The sequence below is a fragment of the Oreochromis aureus genome, linkage group 12, assembly GCF_013358895.1.
Source record: "Oreochromis aureus strain Israel breed Guangdong linkage group 12, ZZ_aureus, whole genome shotgun sequence".
Classification (NCBI taxonomy): domain Eukaryota; kingdom Metazoa; phylum Chordata; class Actinopteri; order Cichliformes; family Cichlidae; genus Oreochromis; species Oreochromis aureus.
The window spans coordinates 8,779,167-8,806,688 of NC_052953.1; positions in this window are offsets into that span (position 1 = coordinate 8,779,167).

Sequence of the window (27,522 nt, forward strand, 5' to 3'; positions counted from 1 at the left end):
GCATTGTCAAAAAAAACCTCTTCCCTGTGTCAAAGTGCTTTGGCGGGATAGAAAAAGAATCATATTTTAATGCTACTAAAAGTGGTATTCTTCAGTCCCCCCGACAGTATGGTGTTACTTGAGTCTTCCCAAAATACACAAAAGGAGTGAGGAACCAGCAGTGAGTTGAATATGAATGCAGTGTAGCATGAGTCAGTCTCAAATGTAGTGTATGCTTTTAAATCTGCATGTGATTCTGACTACAGGGGTGCATAAAAGGCCACTGTGTTGCTCTGCATGAAAATGTACAGTTTGTAAAGTCACAAACTTTATGAGTTGTGATCTATGGTACCCTAAGTCAATTTTTAACCATTTCTTATAGTAGTTCATAGTGAAATTGAACTACAGATACAATTGCACTTGCTGTCCTCTATTTTTATCAAACACATCAAAGATTAATTTTCTCCTGAATACTTGAATACTTTCATCCTTAATACTTATTATACCGCTAATTAATCAGACACATGACAACGGGTAATATTGGCAGACAAGGTTATTTGCAAAAGAAGAAAAGAGTCAAACTAATAGTGACTATCTTAAAAAAAAATACACTTGCTGCATCTGTTTGTTCTTGCTTTTTCACAGATGGTAAAGGTTACCTGGTGAACCATGAACTGCAGTGGTTTTTCTCCCTGCTTGTGAAATTCTAATGCATTTTAAACCTCCTTCAACCTTTACAGAGGCAAGAATGCATCTGCAGAAATATACAGGAAGGTCACTGGCATTAGTTTAGACGGACACATCCTTGCATACTTCTTATTCCTCTTGATTTCTTGTGTAATTGCCCTCTTGTGTGCACTTCTTATTAAAAGTGTATGGCGCATTGGTCAGCAAAGCCGCAGGCCAGCTTGGCCATGTATAATGAAAAATTGCCATGCCATATTGTTTGTTGCATGAGAGTTCTGTTTCTGGTCTCATATTTAGTTTGTGTTTTTAAATGGCTGCTTGGAATCATCATCATCATCATCAATCGTCATCATGAAAATGACTCTTTTATTGCACTGCGATGCTGCCAAAAGTAACTGAACAGGCAATTCACAAACTGTCAGTTTCATCTCTAACTGTGACAATAAAAAAATCATTTTTGAATAGTCATCTGCACACCCACAAGGGGGATATCCATGTCTAAGATCTGAGATTTCTGGTACAGGCCTACTTCAATGACTGATTTATCAACTTCCCAGGAGAAAACGGGAAATGGCAAAAGAGCCTAGAAGTCTGAAAGCGACAGGAAGGAAACAGTTGTCCAGGGGATGAGTTTTCCCTTTCTCTTTCTTTCTCCTTACTCTCATTTGTTGTAAGTGTGATGTAACCCAGCCCAAGTGAAGTGGCTTGCTCCAGTGCAGTAATAATGAAGATATGTTCCCTCATCAGAAAGATGAGGGAACATATCTATATCTATGTTCTAAGCTATCTAATCAATATTTCATGGGAGGTAAAAGATATTGTTTGACTTCTCTCAGATGTGATATCTTTCACCCAACTTATGTTTGTTTGTTTTCAAAACCGAACGGCGCTGCAGCTCCCCACAAATGATCCCCCCTTGGAGATTATCAGGAGTGACACTCTGCAGAAGTGGCTAGTTGTGTATTTCTTAATCTCAGTTTAAGCTTCTATATTATAATTCATTTCTATACTCGATAATATATACGCACATTTTTATCAACTTACCTTATTTTTATCAGACTGTGGACTTAAATGAATTTTGCTTTCAATAGCTTATGCAATCCTAATTGATCATGTCACAGTAGTAAACCACCATACTGTTTGTATTATTCAAGCATGCGTTTGCCTCTCCAGTTCTGATTCTTATTGTGTTGTCACTGTAAAACAAGCATGACCATTAACAGTGTGAACAGGTTGATTATGAGTACAGTCACTGAAGTCTGTTTCGTAATATGATCCCTATAGATTAAGCGCAGCATCTACAGAATGCCATTGTGCACTGTGCACAAATGGCAAAAATCCACTGTCAATGATCCATTCATGGACATTGGGATGTGAAGCATGCTTGTATGGCTCATCATATACTCACCCACATATGTATGTATGTATGTATGTATGTATGTATGTATGTATATATATATATATATATATATATATATATATATATATATATATATATATATATATGTGTGTATGTATCATGAAAAGGACTCTTCTATTGCTCTGCATTGCTGCCAGTTTGTGTGTTTGGTGTTTGAGATTACATACTCCACATAGCACACCTAAAAGTAACAATTTCAAGAGCAGTATGCATTTATTTGCCCATGATATGAAATTAGCTATTAACTGATGATATCGCAGATATATGATTTTCTTTTTTTTTTAAGCATGTCCTTATATGGGGTTTATTTTATAGCATAAAATAGAATTAAGTCACAATTGTTTAACAAATTATAAAGCACTTTATTGCGCAAAATGAAGTATCAGATGCAGAAAAGCCAAAATGTAACCTCAGCTACTGACATATACCAAATACATACGTTTGGAGAACATCCACAAGTCTTCTGTGCAACAGGGTTCACCAGCTGACACTTCTTAACAGAGATACTGACACTTTGGCTTGTTTGTAGCTTTTCTCTGAAATCAGGTTGTCTGGCTGGCATCTTAAACTCACATTTTGGACTTTACATCCAAAGAAGATGCCTTCCACATTGGTATTTGGACTTTGCTAAACTGTTTTAAACATTAATTTATTAATTAAGCATTAAAAAAAACATTTTTGGCATGCTGTACAGAGTTTGTCGGTATATTGTGGTATCACGACTGGGTCTAGTTACAAGCAGATCAAAGAACACTTCTGACCACATCTAACCTCACTCCAGTGAGAAAGTGAATTACACATAAAATATTAAACCAGAGAAAGCAATGAAACACTGGTTTTCATCTTATAATATGTAGTTACCCTTTCAGTGGTATTTTGTAGCAGTAACTTGACTTACTACATAAGCACAAGTACTTCTACATGAGAAGCATATCTTTTCAGCCCTGAAAGAGGCTCGTTGTCTTTTATTCACACACCTGCCTATTATTTTAATAATGCTTTGCTTTCCTTAAATTGCTTTGCTGATTGAATTGTCTTGTGAACACCAGAGAATAATGAAAGCCGTCTGATATAGGGCTTTAGTTTTTCTTTGAAAGAGTCAAACAACAGCTCTCACTTATCATACCAAGCAAGATGTCTTCAGTCCTTGGACATCATTAAGCCCCTCTATTCATGCTTGAAGTTGATTCTCTCTCCATTTTACTAAATTTGCCAAGCTACAGTGATTTACTACTCTTTTCAAAACCACACGCCTTGGACTCCCATCTCATCAATCTCTAGTCACTGGTCAAAAATTCACACCCAAACTAATTTTCATGCCACTGTGATCTTACTTTATATTGCACTCAAAGATAAAGGGGACTGCAGGACCCACTCAAAAAGTTTAATAAAATCACAAATGAATGTTAATGAAATATTCTAGGATCCATATTATTATAACTTCTTTGGTAGAGAGGAAACAAATCGCCTATATTGCAGCAATCTATCCTGATAGTCTTAGTGTCAGCCTGCAGGAGAGAACCAGGAAATGGATATTCAGTTTCCCAGGAGCATCACAGCTGTGGACTAATTAGGGAGCATGGCTCAGAATGGCATAAACTGGTCTGGCAGAGTTACCTGCTGGGGCCCGGGCTTCATGCTGATCTCCTCTGAGGATAACATAACCTTTACCTGAAGAAGGCATAAAGACTTAACTCTAAAAGGCAAATATCCAGCAACCTGTCACTCGTGTTTAGCATTTTTGACAACTACAAAATAACTGGGAGCCAAGCCAAAATCTTGAAGTACAATAGCAGTGTTGTTTATTATCATATAAGGTTTTTTGTGTCTGTTGCTATTTTTTATGTTCTTTCCTATTTTAGTTAGAAAATAAATATATAATTGTATAATCAATATATATTTATATAAACAAATCACATTCCGTGTGTGATTAGTTGTCTTTGTTTTCTGGCATTGAGATTGTCTTATCCATCTTGATGTATTTCACCTGTGGCTTGTCGGCCTTCCTCTTTCACTCCATTTAGTTGGTGCGTTCTCCTCCTTTGTTGGTTAATTTGTGTTCTCTGGCTGTGTATTCTGAATCTCTCCCCATTGTATTGAGTTTCTTTTTTTGTATTTTTCCCTTCATTATTCTTTGAACTGCCTTTGTTTAATTTTCATCTGGATTTGTACCTGCTTTTCTTAAATTCTCTGGCTTTCTTGTTTATTTCTAATCCAGCCACTGTTATACGACTAAAGTTGCATTTTGTTTATTTATTATGCCTGTCACCTTGGTGCTTTTCATTCTTCTAACTTATGCTTTCTCGTCACGCCTCTTGTCCATCATGGAGTATATTCCAGTCCCTTAAATTCACCTTGGGCAGTATGAAGATAAGAGAGGCTTCCGGAAGAGCCTAAAGCAAGAAAATACAGGTGTATTATATGTCAGTTTCTTTTATCAAGCAGTGTGACTAAATGACACATCTCCACTTGTCATAATAAACTGGCATTGCCTAAGAATTATACTATGGACCCAGGATTTCTCAGGTGGCAGATTCACCTCCTGCGTAATGAAAATGAAAGCCATCGTTTTGTCCTGCATTTGGGTTCGTTCGTTCCTAATTCCTGCATAAAGTAAATATAGTCCCTGATAGCCATATGTCTACATGTGAAACAAATCAATTAACAAATCCAATGAAACTGGGATTTGGTTAAAGCAGATAAAGCAGATGGTGGTTGTCAGAACACCTGATTAAAAACTGAACAGTACTGGCAGTTATTTTCAATGATTTCTTAATATACAGTATTACCCTTCTCATTGGGTAGGAAATAATGTTCACCTATAAAGCACTGCTGGGTTAACATATCTATATGGTCTAATACACTTGGTATATTCTGGCATTCAGAAGAAGTGCCCTCTGTGTGAGTCCATTCAGTGAAAATGTCAGGGCACACAAAACATTTCATAAATATCCTAAACTGCTCTCTAGGTTTCTTTTGAGGTAGCAGCAATGCAAATGAATGAAGAGCTTTACCTGTGAAATGGGAAAAACAGCATGTCAGGTGGAACTCGGAGATTACTAGAAGAAAACAGAAAATGATGCAGATATTCAGTACTAACAGCTTTGAGCTATATAGCTTTAAGATTAACTTTGTGATTAATTATTTGATGATCGTCTGATTACCTTGGTAACATATGAGCCTCGACCTGGACATTTGTGGACTATGCTTAAAAGCTGGATCGATATTGGCAAACCCACTAATTTAAATAAACCCTACCAATTCTCTGTGTGTTCAGTATATACGTGTGTGTGTGTGTGTGTGTGTGTGTGTGTGTGTGTGTGTGTATATATATATATATATATATATATATATATATATATATATATATATATATATATATATATATATATATATATATATATATATATATATATATATATATATATATATATATATATATATATATATATATATATATATATATATATATATATATATATATATATATATATATATATATATATATATATATATATATATATATATATATATATATATATATATATATATATATATATATATATATATATATATATATATATATATATATATATATATATATATATATATATATATATATATATATATATATATATATATATATATATATATATATATATATATATATATATATATATATATATATATATACATACATACATACATACATACATACATACATACATACATACATACATACATACATACATAAAAGATACTAGATAGAAATCAAGTCACAAAGGAGAAAGTTCAAGGACAATTATCAATATTTCTTATGGTAAAGGTAAAATTGAAAGAGCAGTTTAAAAAGAAATAAAGGACTTAGAAAATGTATCAATATTTACTTAACAGGCAAGTGGTGAATGAAGCACCTTTATATAGTGCTTTACTAGATTTAGCAGACACTTGAAATTCTCATCTTATCAATGGACTAAAAACTACTAATTCCTCCCTTTGTAAAATGCGAGAACAGCTCAACAGTAATTGGGTGGTCATCTTAAGAGGACCATCATCTATTTACATCATGTTTCTTCCCCTGAATAAACATAAACAGTCTCCCATATGAGTTTGAGTATACAGTATAATACTGTAACAACCTAACACAACCTAACAACCTTCCATTACTTGACAAAAAAAAAAGAAAAAGAGATTTTTGTTGTTGTTGTTAGTTTCTTGAACTTTTCTTTTTGCAAAGAAAAATTCAGCACACAGAAAAACACTTCAAACAACCCAATGTTAAACTGTGTGTGTCTTAGACAGTTGAGATCATTCAATTGATACAATCATTTAGACTTGGACTTTAAGAGATCCGTGGGACACTATGATAGATAAAAGACGAAGAAGAAGTATATAAACACATCCCATACTTGGGAAATTCTTCTGTTACAGCGGTTGAGATGATTATGAAACAAAAGTAATTATGAAATAATCATCTAAATAATACTGCACAACCATCAAAGTATTTTTGTAATTGGCATGTCCCAGGGTTGTACTGAATTTTGAAGTGTACAAGGTGAACAAGAATGGCGACCACACAGTCACAAGCGGAGCTTTTGTTAGACAGAACAGTGCCCAAGCTCACATTTTACAATCCATCTGCTAGATAGTCCAGTATTTATGGTAGATGTGCTCACTGATGTGTCCTGTAGCTTCTTCCTCAGAAGCAGCAGCATAACAGTGTTGAATGCACTCGAGAAATCAAAGACGGTGATCTTCACTTTGCAGCTGTTACTTTCTCGATGGCAGTAAGTTCTCTGCAGCATATAAATAACTGCAATTTCTGTTCCCAGGTCTACAAACTACAGAGGGTCAAGCAATATTTTCACCTGCACTCTCAGGTGGTCCAAGACTACTTTCTCCAAAGTCTTCATCACATGTTTGTGAAGGGAACTGGTCAAGTTTAGCTCAACTTTCTTCAGTACAAGAACCAGGCTGTGTATTTTCCATAACACTGGTATCTTATCTTGCTTAAGACTCGGGTTATAAACTTGACTCAAGATCAGAGCTAGCTGGCTAGCACGGGTACTCAGAACTTTAGGATTCTGATTAATAGACATAGTTCATATAAATGCCCAAACTAGAAGAAACATGTGCATGCAAAAATATTGATTTCTGTGATAACCTTGTGACAAAACAAGTAGGCTTTCTTTTCTACTCCTCAGTTATTTCTGCCTCTATGTTACAAGAGCAGCAGGCTTTACATAATGTGTTGAAATAATAAGCATAATGTTATTTGAAATAAACATATTGTGCAACACAGTAGTGGAGGAAACTTAATCACCAGCTTGACTGCATTCAAATCATAACAACATAGCCATTCCACAAACACCATATGACTCCTGAACTTAATCTAAAAACAAATCAGGGAGTATCTGATTATGCTGGAGGTCTGGCTTTGCATTTCAATTATAGGAACACAAGTGGTTAGGTTGTTCTGCAGTGAGTACAGAAGTACAGATTGCTGCCAAAAGCTGACTTGTGAAGACAGGGTATGGGAGTGGACAAGCAACAGAGTATATAAATAGAAATAAAATAATGTGGGTTTTTTTTTTTAACTGACTATGGTACTATTTTATCAGATTGATTTAGAATTCTATTTAACAGGGGCCACACGGGCTGTGTGTAAATGGGTCAGCTGGTGACAAAGATTTCCCAAAGTGTATGAACATAAAAATCTTTTCTTTTTTATGTTTTTTTTTTTCTGGTTTCATGTTATATTGCTGCCAGTTTAGGGATGCTGTGCACTAAAAAACAATATATAATAAAAATACAAGAGAAGTGAGCAGCTGTGGTTCGTGACATGAAAATAAATTTCAAAAAATCAAAGACATAAATAAAACAACACTTCTGGAAGACAATATGACATGTGAGCAACAATGCAGAAAACCTTGCATATATATATAATCTTGGTTTGGCAGTATATGTATGCATATATGTGTATACATATGTATTTTAATATATTTTAGGCCTTGTCTTATCAAGGCAAAAGTCATTCTTAATTTCAGATGTTTTCTATTACACGACATGCTTTGCAAGTAAAACTTGTGATTTATGACAACATATATACTGTATGTGACTTCTGTCTGAGTCATATATAAGACTTCAGTAAGGATTATTTAACCCATGACAATGAATTTTTTTTTTCTCTTTGGTTGAAAAATCTTAGGCAAACAGCTTTGAATTACAAACTTCTATCATTCAAAGCTGTATTACATGTCAAGACTTTGAAAGACAAAGAAAAAGGTAAAAGGCAGGCAGGAATAAAGTACAAAAAAGTAATTACAAAAATTATTTTAAATAATTTTAACAATCAGATGTTAAAGAACAATGCACAGCAGATCTGAAATTACAAATATAAAGAGTGGCTCATTTCCATCATGTATCTCAGTGAGCCATCACTTATACACTTACTTTTCCTTTTAGATGTCAAAATATACAGTGAAATAAAATAAAGTGATGACAGAAAGAGCTCATGTAACAATGACATCCTGAACAAAAACAACCTATGCAAAAAAATTAATAAAACTTGTTTGTCGACTCTTCTCCCTGACTCTTTTTAATGTATGTATGTATGTTTTATGTAATGTAATGCTGAAGGCATCTCAACAGCTGGAGGCAGTTGAGATGTCTGCCTTATATAGAAACTGTTTCTATAGACAACAAAGCTCCTTACCATACATGGATGGCTCCATCCTAAATCCAGCAACCAACACTGTATGCTAAGCAGAAGGAAGGAGGCTGAGGACTAGTGAGTGTCAGAACCACTATCCAGGATGAAATAATAAAGATCCAGTAGTGCATTAGAAAGATGTCCACCACTGATCACGTGAATACCTCAGGCAGCAGAAACCCAAGAAGGAAGAGGAGCAAGAAAAGGAACCATCATGGTTGGCAGTGGCTGGTAGGGTTGGCCAGCCGCTTGAAGAGGTATATCAACGAGATAGAAGGCAGGAGGATAAACCAGCTGTTCTCCACAGAACCACCCAAGGTGTACTCTCAAGGCTGGAGACCGAGCAATACTGGAAGAGCATCTGGGAGAAGGACGTAACCCATAATGGCAAGGCTCAGTGTCTAGTGGACCACAACAACTTCACTTAACAAGATCCAATAACCATTGGAGTGGCAGGCATCCAAGGACGGGTCTCCAACATGAAGAGTTGTACCGCACCAGGCCCTGATATGGTCTACGCCTACTGGCTGAAGAAGCTGACTAGACTCCATGAGCGCTTGGCAGTACAAATGACCAGCTTCTAGTTGATGAGAGACACCCAGAATGGCTAACTGAGTTCCTGATCCCCAAAGACCCCCAGAAGGTACTGGTCCCATCCAACTACCGGCCAATAACCTGCCTCAGTACCACATGGAAGCTCCTGTCAGGGATTATAGCAGCTAAGAGGAATGGGCACATGGGTCAATACATGAGTGGGGCACAGAAAGGAATTGGCAGAAATACCAGAGGAGTGAAACACCAGCTTGTGGTAAACAGAGAAGTCACCCGAGACTGCAAAACTAGGCTCACCAACCTGTGCACTGCCTAAATATTGATTGCAAGAAGGCCTATGACTCAATGCCCCACACCTGGATCCTGGAATGCTTAGAACTGTACATGAGCAGCACGACATTACATAGTTAAAAAGATTCAGGTAAAAGAGTTGGCAAACAAGTTTTATTAATTTTTTGCATAGGTGTTTTTTCTTTAAAATGTCATTGCTACATGAGCTCTTTCTGTCATCACTTCATTATTTTCACTGTATACAGAAACATCTATATCGAGTACGGCCTGGGAGTCCCAAGTCAAAATGGGAGATGCCCCCTAGGGTGGTTGAAAATGACCGAGCTAAGATCCTGTGAGACTTCCAGATACAGATGGACAAAATGGTGATGGCTAACCAACCGGACATAGTAGTGGTGGACAAGCAGAGGAAGATGCACATAGTGATAGACGTAGCAATACCAAATGACAGGAACATCAGGAAGAAAGAACAAAAGAAGCTGGAAAATTACCAAGTGCTCAGAGAAGAGCTCAAGAAGATGTGGAGGGTGAAGGTAATCCCAGTGGAGCTTGGTGCAGTGACCCCCAAGTTAGGCAAGTGGCTCCATCAGGTCCCAGGAACAACATCCGAGATCTCTGTCCAGAAGAGCCCAGTCCTAGGAACAGCAAAGATACTGCACAGGACCCTCAAAACTCCCAGGCCTCTGGTAGAGGACCCAAGCTTTTTTCTTTTTAGTTGCAGTAACAGGAAATAGATAGCAAACACCCCTTGCACAATGGTCTTCTGATGTATTGTTAAAACCATACAATAATATCAGTTACACTAAACCACAATTCTCATACAAACACACACACACAACCTGTAAGCTAGGAGAAAATCCTCTCTATGTGAAAAGCTGACCTGACCACTGGCTTGTTTATGGCTCCAAAGAGCAACTATGTCATGAGCTCAGTTTCATTGACATAAATCAGACAAATTTCTTATCAGCTTAAATCTGTACATATGGATTTTTACTGCATATTACTCAGTACCTTTGAGGTTGTAATACAAGAGCTATCATAATCTGCAGTAATACCGCACATCGGTCAGCTTACAATTTATCCACAAGCTTTTAATAGTCCAAACTTTGCTGTCATTCTTTTGCACTAAATGTCCCAGGAAATACAGGGTGATAATGATGAATATGACCCTCTTTTAAATCAATGCATTCATCTCTCTGTGAGAATCCTACTGAGACCTGCCACCTAAGAATGCATTATGAATTAGGATTCATAAATAATTGGTGAGAAAACAGTGTGGGGTAACCGCATGAGGATTGAGAATGATAAGTTCAAGAAAAGCAAGGTAAAAAATCTCACCCTGACACTGCATACTGTGTGAAAATAGCCTTTCGAGAATGCAACTAATTCAGAGCATTGATACCTGCCGTTCAGTCCCATTTGGAGTAATTGTTAATTGATAACAACAGATTCTTACATGTGAAACTGGAAATAAGACATTGCACATAAATTAGCAGTTTATCTTGGCAGAATCCAGATTGTAAATGTCTCTGCAGTGTAACACCACCAACATCACCAACTGCCTTCTTGTAAACAAAGCCATGATGCATACCCTGCCATATGCTGCCAGAGTTGATGGCTGAACCAGTGAGGCAAGGGTAATGAATGTGCCAGACAGAAGTGGAGCAGAGATCCAGGTCAGGGTGTCTGTTTAGAGGCACATCAGGACCAGCTTCGCACAGCATCTCTCCTCATAAATGTGGTAGAATATATTAACTTAATGAAAAAGCAAGGCATGCGCTGACTGTAAATTTGCCAGCAGTTCCCACCAGCACCAAGACACTGCATGGTGATAAAGTGTTGTCTCCCAGGGTGTATGAGGGTCCCATAAAAGGGGCTGAGTTTGTGTAATTGATATCATATATCCAATCTCATACTTCTAGGATGCTGGTGTTAAATTACTCCGCCTTTTCTTTTCCTTTTTTCAGCTGATAGGCTGATAGGCACTTAACCAACACAGCTGATTCTTTTATTGTAAAACATTTTGTTCTGAAAAAGCCTTAGGTAAATTGTTATAAAATATTGAGTCAGTTGCCTAAAATGTCTGTACTTTGACTTTGGAAGAAATCCAGAGGAAAAAGAACCCATTTGCACTTATCATTATATTAGATGTTTGGTTAAAAAAAAAGATTTTACAATCTAGATAGAATGAAAGCTTGGAAATACCTTTAAAATAGAACTAATATTTTTGGGGCGTGATACTCAATGCACCTTTAATAAACTCTATTTTTTTAGTGCCTAGAGAAACGATTAAGTGTCATTGGTGTCTGAAAACATCTATTTCTTCCACAGTAATCCTTTCAAAGAAAAGTGTGTGACATTTATATATTTCAAACTCACGGCTTTGAGGGAAAGCGACAGTATAATGCATTGCTTGCCCAATACAGCTTGACATTGCAATCCCCTTGCTGTTGAGTCCTAAATTCACCCAGCAAAGTTTTCCCAAACCAAAAAGTCGAGCGCTTTTTTTTTTCTTTTTTCATTAGACAGCACGTCTGCACTTTGATCCTCAAGACTTACAGAGTTCAAAAGCTGCATAAAATGGTGTTGTATTCACTTTGAAGTGGCATCTATTTTAGGTAACATTTGACTCTCAAACATTTGAAAAACATATCCACAGGCCAGTTTCAGTGATAAATTCATTATTATTTTTGAAATGCTACATATGCTTGTACTTTCAGTACATACAAGCTGAAAAATAAAAATAATATTATTGTAACTTGGGGGTTTTTTTTGCATTGTAACAAGAAGCATTGTTTACGAAATAACATATTGGTGCTGTCAAAGGAAGGCCTCTCAAGATGATGGATGAACTCAAACAGTGAGCTGGTCAAGATAAAAACAAAGACTGTTTTTTTACAGATTCTGATTAATTTGCACTTAGGGTTTACACACAAGTGTTGGTTTTACGCACTACAGCAGTGATGATCAGTGATGATTTGTCTTCGGCAGCTAATTGTCACTTTTGCTCATCAGCCACTGAAGTGATAAATTAAGATGGCTGCCAGAATTGGTGACAAGACAGCTGTTCGTATTTGGAGCTTGTGTTATTCCTTTCGTTATTCCTTCAGTTTGAACAGGCATTTCTCTTATTCAGTAGGGACTCCTTCCCACCAAGCTGCAACTTTCTAATGATCTCTCAGTGGAGCCAGAAATTCACTCCTTCCATTGTGAAATTGTACAGCTTACTAGCTAGTATTGCACTTCCACACTTTAGGCATATGCTTGTGACTACCTTTTATTGTAGCTTTATTTGAAAACCCGAATATTACATGAGTAAATCATATTAAATGAATGTATTGTACATCTCTACAACTTATTTATATTGGAGGTGAAGATGTGGGACAGTTGTGACAAGGAATTAATGCTGCATAATTCAATGTGTGACCCCCAAAAAAGGTTTAAAAGAATAAAAATTACATTATACAGAAAGTAAATAAGTAAAGTAACAGTTTTACTCGAAACAAACAGACAAACTGAAAGGGAAGGTGTACACTAATACACCATTTAATATTATTATATTAAGCAATATTTGGCTACAATAGTGTGTGATAATAAAGTGACATTTTTTTAATCACATAATTAATTCATTATGTAGAATTATGTAGGTTCTCACACAGTTTAAGTATTATCACCATTTCTTTTTAAAGAAAGGCAAAGCCTGGTGGTTTTGCATTTGCAGGTTTACAAAATCGGTAAACATTGAATTTTGTGAAGTTGCAGCTTTTTAATACTAATCAAGGAGGTAATTACTTTTCTTTATTAGATGTTCTCAGTGTTTTATCTAGGTACTTCATTAGCCAGTGAATAGGCATCCCAATACTGTGTTTAAGCCACTTACTTTTAAACAGTCTATTTGTTTAGCAGGAATTTTTTACATTTCTTATCACATTAATAAAATCCACCGAGTTTCCACTTTAACCACATATTGCGAAAGCCTGAATCTTAATTTAAAGCTTGAACTTTAGTGTACAGGATATTATTTCACAAAAGTCTTTGTGATGGATACTTGTTTACAGCAAAATGCTGCCTCTCAGTTTTTCTATATATTAACTGAGGCCAGTTGCCTTGACATGCATTTGAAACACTAAAAGAGAGTGGAGCTGCAGATCCGCTGTCCACAGCATCTCTGAGCAAAACAACTTAATGGTCTATTCACAAGCTGATGCACGACCTTGTCTTCTATGTACTCAGAAATTCAAAATACAGCTGGAATCGCCCTTAAAAGCCAAAGGGATTGCTTTTCCATTAAAAGCGGAGTGACACTGGTTTTATGTTTTTCTCCGTCCTTTGTTATAACCTCTGCAAGGGCACAGAGCTCTTCACCAATGTTACAAGTGGATTAAAAAATCTTTTTGTGAGCACTTCCCACATATCAGTATGAGTCACTATGTTGTTTCATACTGGAACTGGTTTTTGATTTCAATCATGCAATTGGGTAGAATTTTCACAGATTGGATTTTGAAACCTTTCCTGTATCCTGTTAGTTTGATTTGTGATATAAATTTCTGTTATGACATTTTGTGATCATGCAGTCTTTCAAATCTCCTAGCAGACTGCTGGCATAGAGACTGTCACTGCGATATCTGTGAGTGTTACTTGCTAGTGTTGCTGGCTGTTGTGTACACATTTAAGGCAGCTGACACTTTAAGTCATTTCTGCCCACACACTAACCCTAAGGTAACATGTGGCATTACGATTAAAGAACATCCAAGCCTATCAACTAAACACATCCTCACACCTAAACGACAGAATAGGTTAATTGCTCGCCACTGCTGCCAAGCGCTCGCACAAAGGGAAATGCAGTATTTTTCTCTGAAGAAAGATTGTTGAATTCCACATGCTGAAAATGTGTAGAATCTATTTTAACTCCTTTTGCTGAAAGTAAGAAAGTCATTTTGTTGACTGAACCCAATCAAAAGCAGCTGAAAACTCGAATTGACTTCACAATAGCTTTATTCACTTTACATAAAGAGCATAAGTAGTTATTTAAAACCTAACTTTATGTTTGCTTGTTTATTTATTATGACCTCAGGCTGATCTTCCTATCCATCCATCCATCTTCTTCCAGTTATCTGGGGCCGGGTCGCGGGGGCAGCAGCCTAAGGAGAGAAGCCCAGACCTCCCTCTCCTTGGCCACCTCCTCCAGCTTGTCCCAGGGTACACCAAGGCGTTCCAGGGCCAGCTGAGAGATATAATCTCTCCAGCATGTGCTGGGTCTGCCCCGGGGCCTCCTCCTGGTGGGACATGCCCGGAACACCTCACCCAGGAGGCATCCTTATCAGATGCCCGAACCACCTCAGCTGGCTCCTTTCAATGTGGAGGAGCAGTGGCTCTACTCTGAGCCCCTCCTGGATGGCCAAACTTCTCGTCCTATCTCTAAGGGAGAGGCCAGCCACCCTTCGGAGGAAGCTTATCTTCCCATTCAGTGTATATATATATATGAGTATTATACTTTACTGTGCAAAAGTCTTGTGCCACCTCTCATTTTTTGTTTGTTTGTTTGTTTATGTTTTTTGTTTAATTTCTTAACACTGGCTGCTTTTCCAATCATTTCAGTCCAGTCCTTGTACCATTGTCTGGGGAATTTTACTTAGCATAGAATCGTAATTACCACTTATCAAAAACACATAATTTGTTTGCAACACTACCATTCATGGATTGGCCTCTCTACTCTAGCACCCAAACCTCAAAATTACTAAATCATAATCTGATCATGTTAAAGGGGAGGAACAAAAGGCAGCCAACATCCATACAAAAGCATCTCAAATATGTGTTTAATATAACAAAAAAAAAAAAAAAACAAGCAACTTTCACCAGTTATTACAACAAAATCAGACTGCTCTTTCAGGAGACTTCCAAATTAGGGCAAAACATTGCATATCCATTAAAAATGGGCAACTATCCCTTGTATTATGACAATTAAAGCTCCATGTAGGCATTTCAGCATCCAGCATTAGTTAAATGAAGTCACTGTCAGAAAAATGTCATTAAAAAAAACAACAAAATGAGCAGATGTTCATCCCAATTATATGCAACTCCATTTCAGTCTATCACACTGCGCTTTTTTTTGTCTGAAAAATGCACTGCCAGCTTTGGTCTGCCAAGTCTCTGTTGTGTAAAATAAAATAAATGAGCCAATAAATAAATGTAAACAGCTGACATACATTGATGATATTTTAGAGAATTTGTACTCATATAATATGCTTGAATAACTTGCCAGATTGGCCCTAAAATGTATACCACACCATTAGATTTTTAACATGGCAGGTCATTCAAGGATACCGCGCCTTGAGATGTGGGATCTAATTTTTTAGGATTTCTTTTTTTTCTTTTTTCTTTTTGTTTTTGCTTGTAAGATGAAGAAATTGTGTGTCTAAGTGTGTGTGTGTGTGTGTGTGGGTGGGGGGGGGTAACAGCCTTTGTCTTGAGTTAACCTTTTAAAAGCAGTTACTGAACATTAGCTACCACTGATACACTTTTACAGATTAATCCACAGGCACTCGTACACAGAGCTAATGTGCGTTTTGATGGTTTTGAAATGGCTGATGGTAGATCAAACCGCTGTGGGTGCAATTTTTTCAAACTAAAAAAAGCAGTGGGTTGTTTCCACTATAAAACCTGACTGAAGCAAAACAGCCATTCTTAGCCTTGATGACAACCTTGCCCACTATTTGCAGTTCCTTGAGGTAGTCACTTGAAATGTTTTAAGTTCAAGTCCGATTAAACGATATATCTGAATCAGCTGTTTTAAGGAAGCATCGCTTGTTTATGGTCCACAAAAACAACAGATGACATTATCATTATAACAACAGCAATGGTATAAACTTTGAATATATCATTACATTTACAGCTGTGAAGAATCATAGCTATAAATGTAATCAAAGCTACTTATACTTGTAATATCGAATTGGAAGGTGCTACAAGTTTTCATTTAGACAAAGAAGACATATCTCAGCCCTGTGTCCTCCTTAACGTCAGCTGGGATAGACTTCAGTTCCTCCGCGGCTCTTGTTAGATAAGTGGTTAAGAAAGTGGATGATAGAAAGACAGATCTGATATTATTATTTTATTGGTGCTATTATGAGTTCCGACTCATCCTTTAGTCTTCATGATGATCCAATGTGATCAGAATGAAGTCATTTAAAGGATCAGTGTGTATGACAGGAGGTTTAGAAGGTTGGGCAAGTACAGAATCAAATCTAAATGTCAGAAATTAAAACAATGCTTTAAAAATACTTTAAAACATAAATATCTGTTCTTTTTATGCTTTGGCTGATAATTACCAGTAAGTAAGAAGCAGGGGGCAAGTAAAATAGGATGTGCAAGAGAAAAGCTATTTTTTTCTTTTTCGGTTAGAAAGCTAGTTGTTATATATAGTGAAAAAAACAAAAGTCACTGGTGAAAGTGCAACTGGGTTGTAATACAGTGTTAACCACTGTTATCTGGGAAAATAAGTTAAATTACCCACTTAACTTGAGTGTGAGCCCAGTCAGGAGGGAACACACCCCAACCATTAGCCTCCATTTAACAAATTGCAGCTTTGGCTCTTTGTACCAATATATTAATTTGAGCCTCGGTGAAGAGGAAGGCTTTTGTTTTAAAACAAGTGTTGGTGAAGACAGGAAGCCATCAAGTGCCACAAGACATATGTAACTAACATGATGTCATTAATAATGCAGAATTCCAGTAAGAGGTGAACTTAAAAATCTCCAGAACTGTTCACTAGCTGTTGCATTTCATATCCCACTTTGCCACCTCACAGCAGGATTTTGCTGCCACGTTCAGTTCTACCTCCAAGTGCAATAAACCAATTAAGGCGGTCCAATTAAAACCCAATTCCAGCTGAGACCAGCATGCCGTGTGCCTAATGGATATGTTGTAATTAGCTCCAGAGAGAGAGGCCTAGGGGATGCACTTCTCTGAATTGTTACTTGCACATATACACAAAAAATACTGTATTTCATCATTTATCCGAGGCATATGCTACTACACCTCAAAAAGTATTGATCTGGATAAAAAGTTTGGAGCAAACACTTGCCTCTTTGCAACGTCATGCAGGAAAAGCTGTCACAGTGTCTAAGCTGTAACACTGTAATTGGCTCTCTCATATGCACCCATATCCTATTAAGACATAAGAATGTCTGTATACACTGCTTGCACACACACACACATCCATGCATGCACACACATCTTCAGTCACTATTCCAGAGGAGACAGCGGAGAGAGATCAAAAGGAAGGGAACAAAGCCTCTTATTTACACCATTCTCCAAGGGCTGTGACTCTTTATGAGGACAGATGATTTTAATGGATGCACTATATGTGTTCTTGGCACACTCAAGGCTGTTTAACAGGAGCAGCCAAATGGAGGCGAAAATTACATTTACACCTTTCACATATGTGTTGCACTAAATGAAGTGTATTGATTTGACGGTTTATGTAGCACTACCTGGACAATATCCGTGATAATAAATCCCCTCGGGGCTATAACCACAATTTTACTCTCATATTCATCTCGGGCCTAATGCAGGGGTCAGGTTTGAATGAGCAGGGGTAATAATTGAGATGATTACAGCCAAATGCGGGCAAAAACAAACAACACATGCATCATGCTGATTGGATGCAGAATGATTGTGAGAATTCATTGTGCTGTAGTGTGCACCACACGATCAGTTATGATTTATTGATCATCTTTCTTGTAATGCATAATGCAATTGCCTTTTATTGCTTTACATAGACCAGAGCTAATAAAACATTTTGACAGTCTACGTGAAAGGTCTGGTAAAGTGCTGTAAGATAAAGAAGTATGTGACAGCTCAGAGAGAAGAAACTTTTGTTACACTGGAATTATAAATGTATTACTTTATTCTGTTCTTGCACATGTGTATTTGCATATGTCACATTTCAAAATATATTATTCGTACGGCACTACTAAAACTTATTCAAAAGAAAGGAACAATTAGATTTTTAACCAATTACAGCAGTGCTTTAATTATGCAGAACACATAAAATTTGCTTTCTAATCTAATGTTAGCATTTCTTTGTATCTGTCTACCTTCCAAAAGCATTAAAAGCAAGTCATTTCTGTGAAGTGACAAATTTCAGGTTAAGGATCAGTTTTTCATTCACACCTTGTGGTATGGGTTAAAATGACTTCCCTTTCTCGGCACAGTTCATTAATAAACATTTTGTTAAGATTAGAAAATCACTAATCATGATTACAGGTGTTAAGGTTCAGTGCTGTTATTCTGTCCAGCAATAGAAAACAAAAGACAGTACATGAATTTATTTGCATAAATTCACGGGAAACTTACACAATCAAGTTGTTCACTGTTCTTTTTTAATTTTTATTTTAACTGCTAATATTCAGAATTGGATTTGGATAATTAACCTTTTCATTGATGATGAGTCTGCACCTCAAACATAACTTTTAAAAGCCAGCACAGGTAGTATAACCTGAGAGGAAGAAAGTAACAGTGACATGTTGTGAGACAGCGTCATTTCTGGCATCAGTTATGTTCAAGCTGCATAGGCGTGAAAGTGAGTTGTCATATAGATATGGTGGTTTCATATAACATAACAAACCTGAGTCTAGTATAGTGTAATGTAATATACTTGGATTTATATAGCACTTTTCTAGTCATACCCATCACTCAAAGCACTCAAAGTAACATGTGCTCTTTTATTAACCACACCCCCAATCTTTACATAATGTCAGCGAATATTTAATTATTATTTCTTGTCTGGTCTGGAGTAACGCTATATTGCGCATGGCACCAGAAATAAAGAATTAAAAAATGCTGCAACAACAGTGAGCTCGATCTACTCCATGCAAGCCAAAAATCTTCCGACACCACCACAGGCAACCCAAATTTGAATGTCTTTTTTGTTTTACCGGTACAACTTAACATGTATTGCAACAAAACATATTTACACTCAAGAGACACTTTATTGGGTACACCAGTTCAAATGGTCTTTAAACATCAGTTCAGAAAAGGCAGCAGCTTAGTACACTTAGGAATGTTCAAGACAACCTGTTGAAGTTGAAACTGAGATTCAGAATGAGAAATCTAATAAGACAACTTTCAGCTGTTCAAAAGAGAAACTAAAGGAGGAAATGGAGGAACAAAAAACTTTAAACACACCTTTAGGATCTTTAACAAAGAGAAAAAGGAGTTTGCCGATTTTTGTTTTTTGACAATCCCTGCCATCTCTTTCCATTCCATGTATCTGCAATGTATGGAAGCTCAAGAGAGGGATGAGGAGGCAGATGAGAAGCAAGAGACTGAGTGATGCATTGGTATATAGGATCCTTTCATTTCTCAGGGAGATGACGCTGGAGACACACAGCAGTCAGGCCTGGGATGTTGAGCTTGGGAAAGGCTTGACAGCAGAACCCTGGGCAACTAAGAGGAGTGTATCCTCTTCTATAGTGCCATGAGAGCAACAGAAGAGTGTAAGTACAGATAGAGGAGTGAAATGAGATGAAAAACAGAGAGAGAGAGAGATGGGAAAGAGTTATTAGGGTGGCTTAAAAAGAACTGTGGTGTGAGGAACCGAAAGAAGGAGGGAGGAATGAAGGGAGAGAGGGGACTGTGTTCTGCAGCCATCTGGCCCGTTCAGTGATCCAGAACGTTGACACTGGCAGCTGAAGAAGGCGAGAGGAAGGGGAGTAGGGGAGCAGAGGAGTCCTCGGTTCTGTGTCTGAAGAGAGAAGTCTGTTTGTATTACTTTAATCTTATTCGCAGTGGTATATACGCACGCTCACATATACACAAAGGCATTAATAGTGCTCTGCAAAAAATAATAGGTGGCTTTTCTTAATCTCATCCAAAACTGGAGAAGTGCATCCAGGGACAGACTTTGCCAGACAGACAAGTGACACATCCCTCATCATATATACCACAAGCTGATCTGATCTCTCAGCTTGCAGGAACTTAACCATACAGGTGCAGACAATGCCTCAGGCTGAAACATAAAAGTATATTTTATAAAGAGCTTAAAATAATTCAATGAATGGGCAGCAGTGTGACAAAGCTAAATTGCAATGGGTATATATAAACTAAAACTGTATATTGCATAAGAGAGTAGACAACATATCTCTTGAAAAAGAGGCAACAGTGGGATTAAGAAAGCTTTCGTGCAACAGAAAAAGTTGCCAAACGATTTCGCAACTAATTTGTTTTGTCATTCAAAATGTATTATTCCACAGTGGTAAATAAGGATTTATCCTGGTTAAATTTTTGAAATGAGATAAGACTAGTAATTAGGATTTTGTTTGGTAAGATAGCCCCAGTTGTCCATGCGGCTTAGTGCTTAGCTGAGGCCAGATTCAGCACTGACACACAGGACCAGGAAAAAGGTGGCATATCTGGCCCAAACAGATGGCATGTGTATGCCTGCATGAATGAACACACACAAGCAGACACGTTCCAACTATTCACACACATACACACAAGAGCAGACTATATGAAGAGATAATGTTGTTCAAAGACTATTTGCGGCCAAGTGTGAACGGAAAGATGGAAGAAAAAGAAAATCGGTGTTAAGCAAAACACCTGGAATAAGTGCAACCTCCTACAATGCTTACACTGAATTATGCGTGATAACACCTCATATGCGCCCAACAGGATGTATATGACTACACTATGATGAACGCGCAGAAAGTAGCCATTAAAAAATTCTGACAATCATGATAAGAATACTGTAAAGAACATACAGTTGATCTCTAAATGGAAATTCTTGTCAGGGCTAATTGTTGAATTATTTGTTGATGTTGCAGAATGATGACCAGTCATGTGGGTGGTTGCTAAACTAAATGGTGCCTGAATTTTAAATCCTATTTCACGGATGAGTTCAAATTCAAAACATGCCATCTCATGGTTTTTCGTCTATTTGAATGTATCCTGTACATTGAGGAGAGAGTTCCACCTGAATAACAATGATCTCCCATTTTATAAATTACCTAAAAAAAATGTCACAGGAGTAATTAACAGTTGCAAGAAAAGGACTGCATTGTGACTGAAGGTGCATGGAAAATTAAATAAATGTATGAAGAGTTTTAAAAAAGAATTAAAAACTTAGCTGACATGTTTTGCTAATCAAACTATTACCAAAGGTCTTGGTATAAAATCTCAAGGACTGAAAATCAATTAACAACTATTTCCATTCACCAAGTAGTTGCACTGCTGTTCAAATTCTAAAAGAAAACTGAATGAATGAAATTCTCATAACCTTTGACTTTGTGTTCATAACTCATGTTCTCTGAGTTGTATTTGGGACGCTCCAAAGGTCCCTGCATCACAGAGTCATCCTCAGTGTCTACTGTAACAGAGAGAGCCAGTGCAGTATTTTAGTAATGTCAGTATTTTTATTAAAAGCCTGTGGCTTAGAAACAATTTATGGAACCCTGAGGAAAATGTCTTTTCTTCTGAAAACTCTTGGGGTTCAGCCAAAAGAGAATCTACCAGAAATGTTAGAACTGCAGCTAATAAGCGCTACTAAGTTAAAGTCAAAGCAACAACTGTGACTGAAGATTTCTAAAAATTTTGTCCCTGTGCTCAAACTGTGAAGTATTTTAGTTTGGGTGGGAAGATTTTCAGAGCTCTGCTAACAATGTTTACCACTTTGTAGATAATGTAAGTAGTTCAGATGTGTAAAAAGCTAGGTTTACTATTAATGAGTGGAGTGCAATGACTTTTACAGAAGAGCAAGTGAACTACCCAACCTCCCCACTCACCAAGCATGTTGATGATCAATTCAGCTGTTTGCTACATTAATAAGATAAATGGACCAGACTCAAAGGGACATATTCATAATTTTTATTTTAAGTATGTGTTAAGTAAATTCACATGATATAATGCAAACAAATGTATTTTAAATGTTTTTCAGAATATTTACCATAAACTGACAATAGCTAGAAATGCCTCACTATTAACAAAGTGCATTAAGGTCTGAGGCACATGTTTTCAATGTTCACTATCACTGCAGTGCATCCAGGGCCTGCATGGACTGTGGTTGGTCATGTGCCAGACATTTTACCCTGGATGCCATCCAAAATATCATGGAGATCAGGAAATGCTCCTGATTTAAATTCCATCCGAGGTCCAGTAGCAACAAAAAGAAGCACACATCTTGCATTCGCATCAGAAATGTGAAGGCAAAACACTGACAGTCACAAAATACATAGATCAAATTTAAGAAATACAAATGAAATACACACAGGAAACTTTGCCCCTCATGTGTTGCACAGACAGGCACAAATAAGCTTTTTCATTAAATAGCGTTACATAGTGTGGAATGGATACTGTATTACTATTACTGCTGCATTAGTGTGTTGCATTTTGTGTAGATTTTAAAGTTTATGTTCATTTTAACTATATGGGTGTGTATGTATATAATATAAAGATATATATATATATATATATATATATATATATATATATATATATATATATATATATATATATATATATATATATACACACATACATACATACATACACACATATATGTGTTCTTCCAATATTAGCTTGATGTGAGAACCACTTACTTCTTAGTGGTTTTGAAGATTTTTCTACCAAAATCTTTCAAGTTATCACAAATACGCAACATACTCAATCTCAGCAATAAATGTTTAACTGAAAGTTTATGAAAGCGCCGTTAGACAAATGTATGGTGAAGAGGAAGGATTGAACTAAACCAAACTTTTCTCCTGACTCAAGAACAAATACCTCAAATTTGTATAGTACTTAAATACAGTACTCAAACAAATGCACATTACACCTCCAGTGGAAATTCACCAGAGATTTAGCGCTGAGAAAAACTATGTTAATATAATAATTGAATGTGACCTCATTGACTCCAAGTGGTGATAAATTGAAAGAATATGAAACATCACAGTGGTGGAATTAGCAAAACAATTGGTTCCACTCAGCATACTATCAACAAAGTGGATTTCTCATATGTGCTAATATCCAAATGTCTGGTGGTACTTGTATATGTTGAAATTGGCTGTTTAATGGTCCAGTCTCAATGAGCCGAATCTTCTCTGTTGCTAAAACATGCTCACACTAACCCCTAGTTTGCATCTTTGCAATTAGCAGAAGAGAACTTATTTATTGAGACAAATTGAACTGCAATTTGCTTTTTTTGATTTGCTAGTTCCAGCACTTACTGCGTAGGGAGATTAGACCAAAATAATTTTCCAAAATGCAAATACAGTTCCCACATTTATCTATGCATGCTTATAATTATGCATACAATATCACAAATCAAATAAAAACCAGCTCAATAAGCACTTATTTGTTGCTTGTCCCTGCATCAAGGATCCCAAGATTATCCACGGTTCTCAGTCTTCCACATCAGCATAGTCTAAGGAGCTTGGAAAGAAAGGCATCTGGACTTCTTTAAGTTGCTTGAAGACATTTCACCTCTCATCCGAGAAGCTTCTTTAGTTCTAAAGTCAAATGGTGGAAAGTCCCAGATTCAAGCCCTATGGGAGTGTCTCCCCAAGAGGGACAATGGACCCCCTAATGATCCTCTACCTAATCACACGAGCCAAGGTGTGAAAGTGGGTGTAGGTCACAATCAGCCAAGGTTTCGGATGAGCTCATTGTAAAACCTAGCCCCACCCTATCATGTGATTTCCTGAGGTCAAAAGGCCCAGGATGTGAGTGGGCGTTAAGGTGTCTGGGAATTATTCTGGGGATTATCCATAATGTGCATTCACAAATGTAATATGCATAAAGGCTCCTAATCAAGCTAACTTCCAGATAAAATAGCCACTGCAGTTACAAAAGGACAGTAAATTATAAACTCTATGCAAACAGATAATATAAAATCGTTAACAGGACAGGATCCTGTCCTGAACTGTAAGGACATATGTTGCTTTCACTTTCTTGAGTTTTTTTTGTTTTTTTGTTTTTTTGTTTTTTGTGTTCACAGCTTGTTTTGATGCCCATGAACAAATCAAAATTATTTAAAGGCTTTGCAGATTAGTATTATTATTATTTGTCAGTTTTTGGTGTACTATGTGGAGAAAAAGTGATAATTGGCATTTACCTCTGATAATTCGTTTTGAATTGCCTTATTTGAAGCCAGTTATTTTGCGTAATGACAACACAAATAGACCCACAATGCTTGTATGACCTTTCAGATCCGACATGGTGCTGTACTACGCTGTCACTAGCACTGCTAGGCTTTTCCTTTTATTTTGCCTCTTCTGCTCATGTGGGATCAGTCTGTCTTTGTGCATGCAGGCTGGCAGCTCTCGGCCATGTTCACCACCCCTGAAGGAGAAGAAAGCCTGTCCCAAAGTCGCTGAAGCGGATTAGTCTGTCCTCTCTCTCGCTGTCTCTCTCCCTCTACCCCCACCACCTCCATATTTAAACATTTTGGTTGGACTAGGCCTGTGAAACAACAACAAGCTTATAGGGTTGTGAAAACTTTATGTATTCTTTGAGGTGACTGAAGCCCAGTTCTGAATTTTAAATATTCTTCAAGTTTTCAGATTAAAAAAATAATAATAATAATAGCAATAAGTACTATCTAAATAAATACTAATAATGCATAATCTTCAGCAAATATAACAATTTTGTAATCTTGCAAATGTAATTGCATCAAAACAGCAAAACAGCATCCTTAAGATGAAGACATCATCTTAATTTAAATTTCTGGTTTGTGTACAATTAAATTCGATATCTGTACCTCATTTAGATCTAAAGCAATATGTATTATTATATTACCATCCATAACATGTAATAAAGCGTTAAGAAAGAACCTAAAGGTGTAAAACCATTATAAAGACTCCATAATATCTAAAATCGGTGGGAAAACACTACATCAATCAGCTTGGTATCTTGTATGTTCATTCTATGTGTTCTATTAGGCTTAATTGAACTAGGGTTGATGTTGGGGAGCCATAACACATACTCTTAAGCAGTAATGGGAACATTATTACATGTTCCCAATGTTTTACAATGCTCTTTACTTAAAAAAAAAAAAAGCTACATTACATTATTTCATTACTTGTAATGAAACATTACATTACATTATTTCATTACTTGTAATGTGGCTTGATGTACGATTTCACATAACTGCAAGTTACAGTGGTGCGGTACCATGGCTCAGTGTTTTAGCTTTGTTGCCTCACAGCAAGAAAGAAGAAGGAATCCACCATCTGACCATCTTTTCTTGGCATGGAAATCAGATGGGTGGCAAAATCAACGCCATTTCTTTACACATATGCAGGTGTTACATTCTGTAATACGTATTATACAGTATATGCTTAAAATAAATCAAACTACTAAACTTAATCTAAGTATACACATTTCACATAAGTCTGATAGTCTGTAACCTTCTTATTGGCTTCAACTTAAATAATGAAAAATTTCAGTTACATTTTATAATGTGAATTTAAATTTTATGTACTGTATACACTATAAAATAAAAAAGGATGTAGCCAAATAAGTATAAAATCCAGAAAGCTACACACCATGAGGTGGATCAGAGAAATACAAGTCTAACTTAATCAAAAACACTAAAAACACTGTCTAGTCAATGTCAGAAATCTGCACCATAATTAACAAATTTTTTACAAAAAATTTAAACTTAATTTTTCATGATTTATTGGGTTAACCCTCTGGGGTCCAGGGTATGTTACACCCCAGCCCAGGGAAACCCGGCGTGCAACATAAGGAAAATAAAAATAAGGAGAACTGCCCCCACACAAGACGAACCAAAAAGACAACTGCCACGGATTTCACAACAGCCAGTCAGTTTATTAAGGCCCAAAAGGTAGCGGGCGTCAGGGTGAGCATGGCCAAAACAACAAACCAAAAAAACTCTAGAAATGAAATGCAGCTGGCTTACCTTCACAGAAAACCCCAAAAGAAAATTACAGGTCTCTTACCTGCCTCCCTAACCAAAAACAGGAGAAAAGGTTCCCAAAGAAAAATGGCTTCTCACCCCTACAGCTACCGAGTAAATTTAAATATTGACAACTATTTACATCTATATACAACACTATTTACAACACGGAAAAAGCTTCCAGAATACAAATTCACACGCAGCCACATGCACAGTTTGTTGGGAACAGGAAGTAGGCGGGGGGGGGTGTGCCAGTTGAGAAGGGTCCTCATTTATAGCCGGCCTCTCCCAGTCCTCCACCAATGGTCAGCCTCCACCTGGAACTCACATAGCAGCAATAACACAGGACACAAACTATGCCACCCTCTGGTGTGGCAGACCAAAAAACACAGTTCAAAAAATATCCATAACACTGAATCATAACAGGTATAATTAGCTGTTTTTGACTACTTTTGTTTTTATCTTTATATTTAACATTTAAAAACTATTTACATTGTTTGGGATCATTTATTTCAGGACAACCTCATGTCTGAATTTTCAGTTTTTGTGTTTTTTATTTTGATAAAAAACACAACTGTAAACCAAAAAGATGTTTAGTGAATCAATTTCATACCTTGAAATGCAAATGTGAGAGAGCAGCTGTGTTGCTGGAAAACAGAGTTTGCATTGCACGGTCAGATTTCGCCCATCCCTTTCTTCTGTAAATGTGAAGTGGTGTTGGAATTTCCAAGTATTAAATGCATTCCTACCTGTGCACTGCTGGCTCTGTTTTGCTGGCTCCAGGTCCACTGTGTAACTGACGCCACCAACATTAACAGGACGCTTACATTAGAGCCTCTCATTTCATGTTTTGTTTGGGTTTCCAATGCGTGGAATTACCATAATTAGAGAGGGGATAGCCTAACATATGAAACAGGAAACGACCGCCGTATAATCCATTTATTTCAACAAAGTAACTGTATTCTAATTATC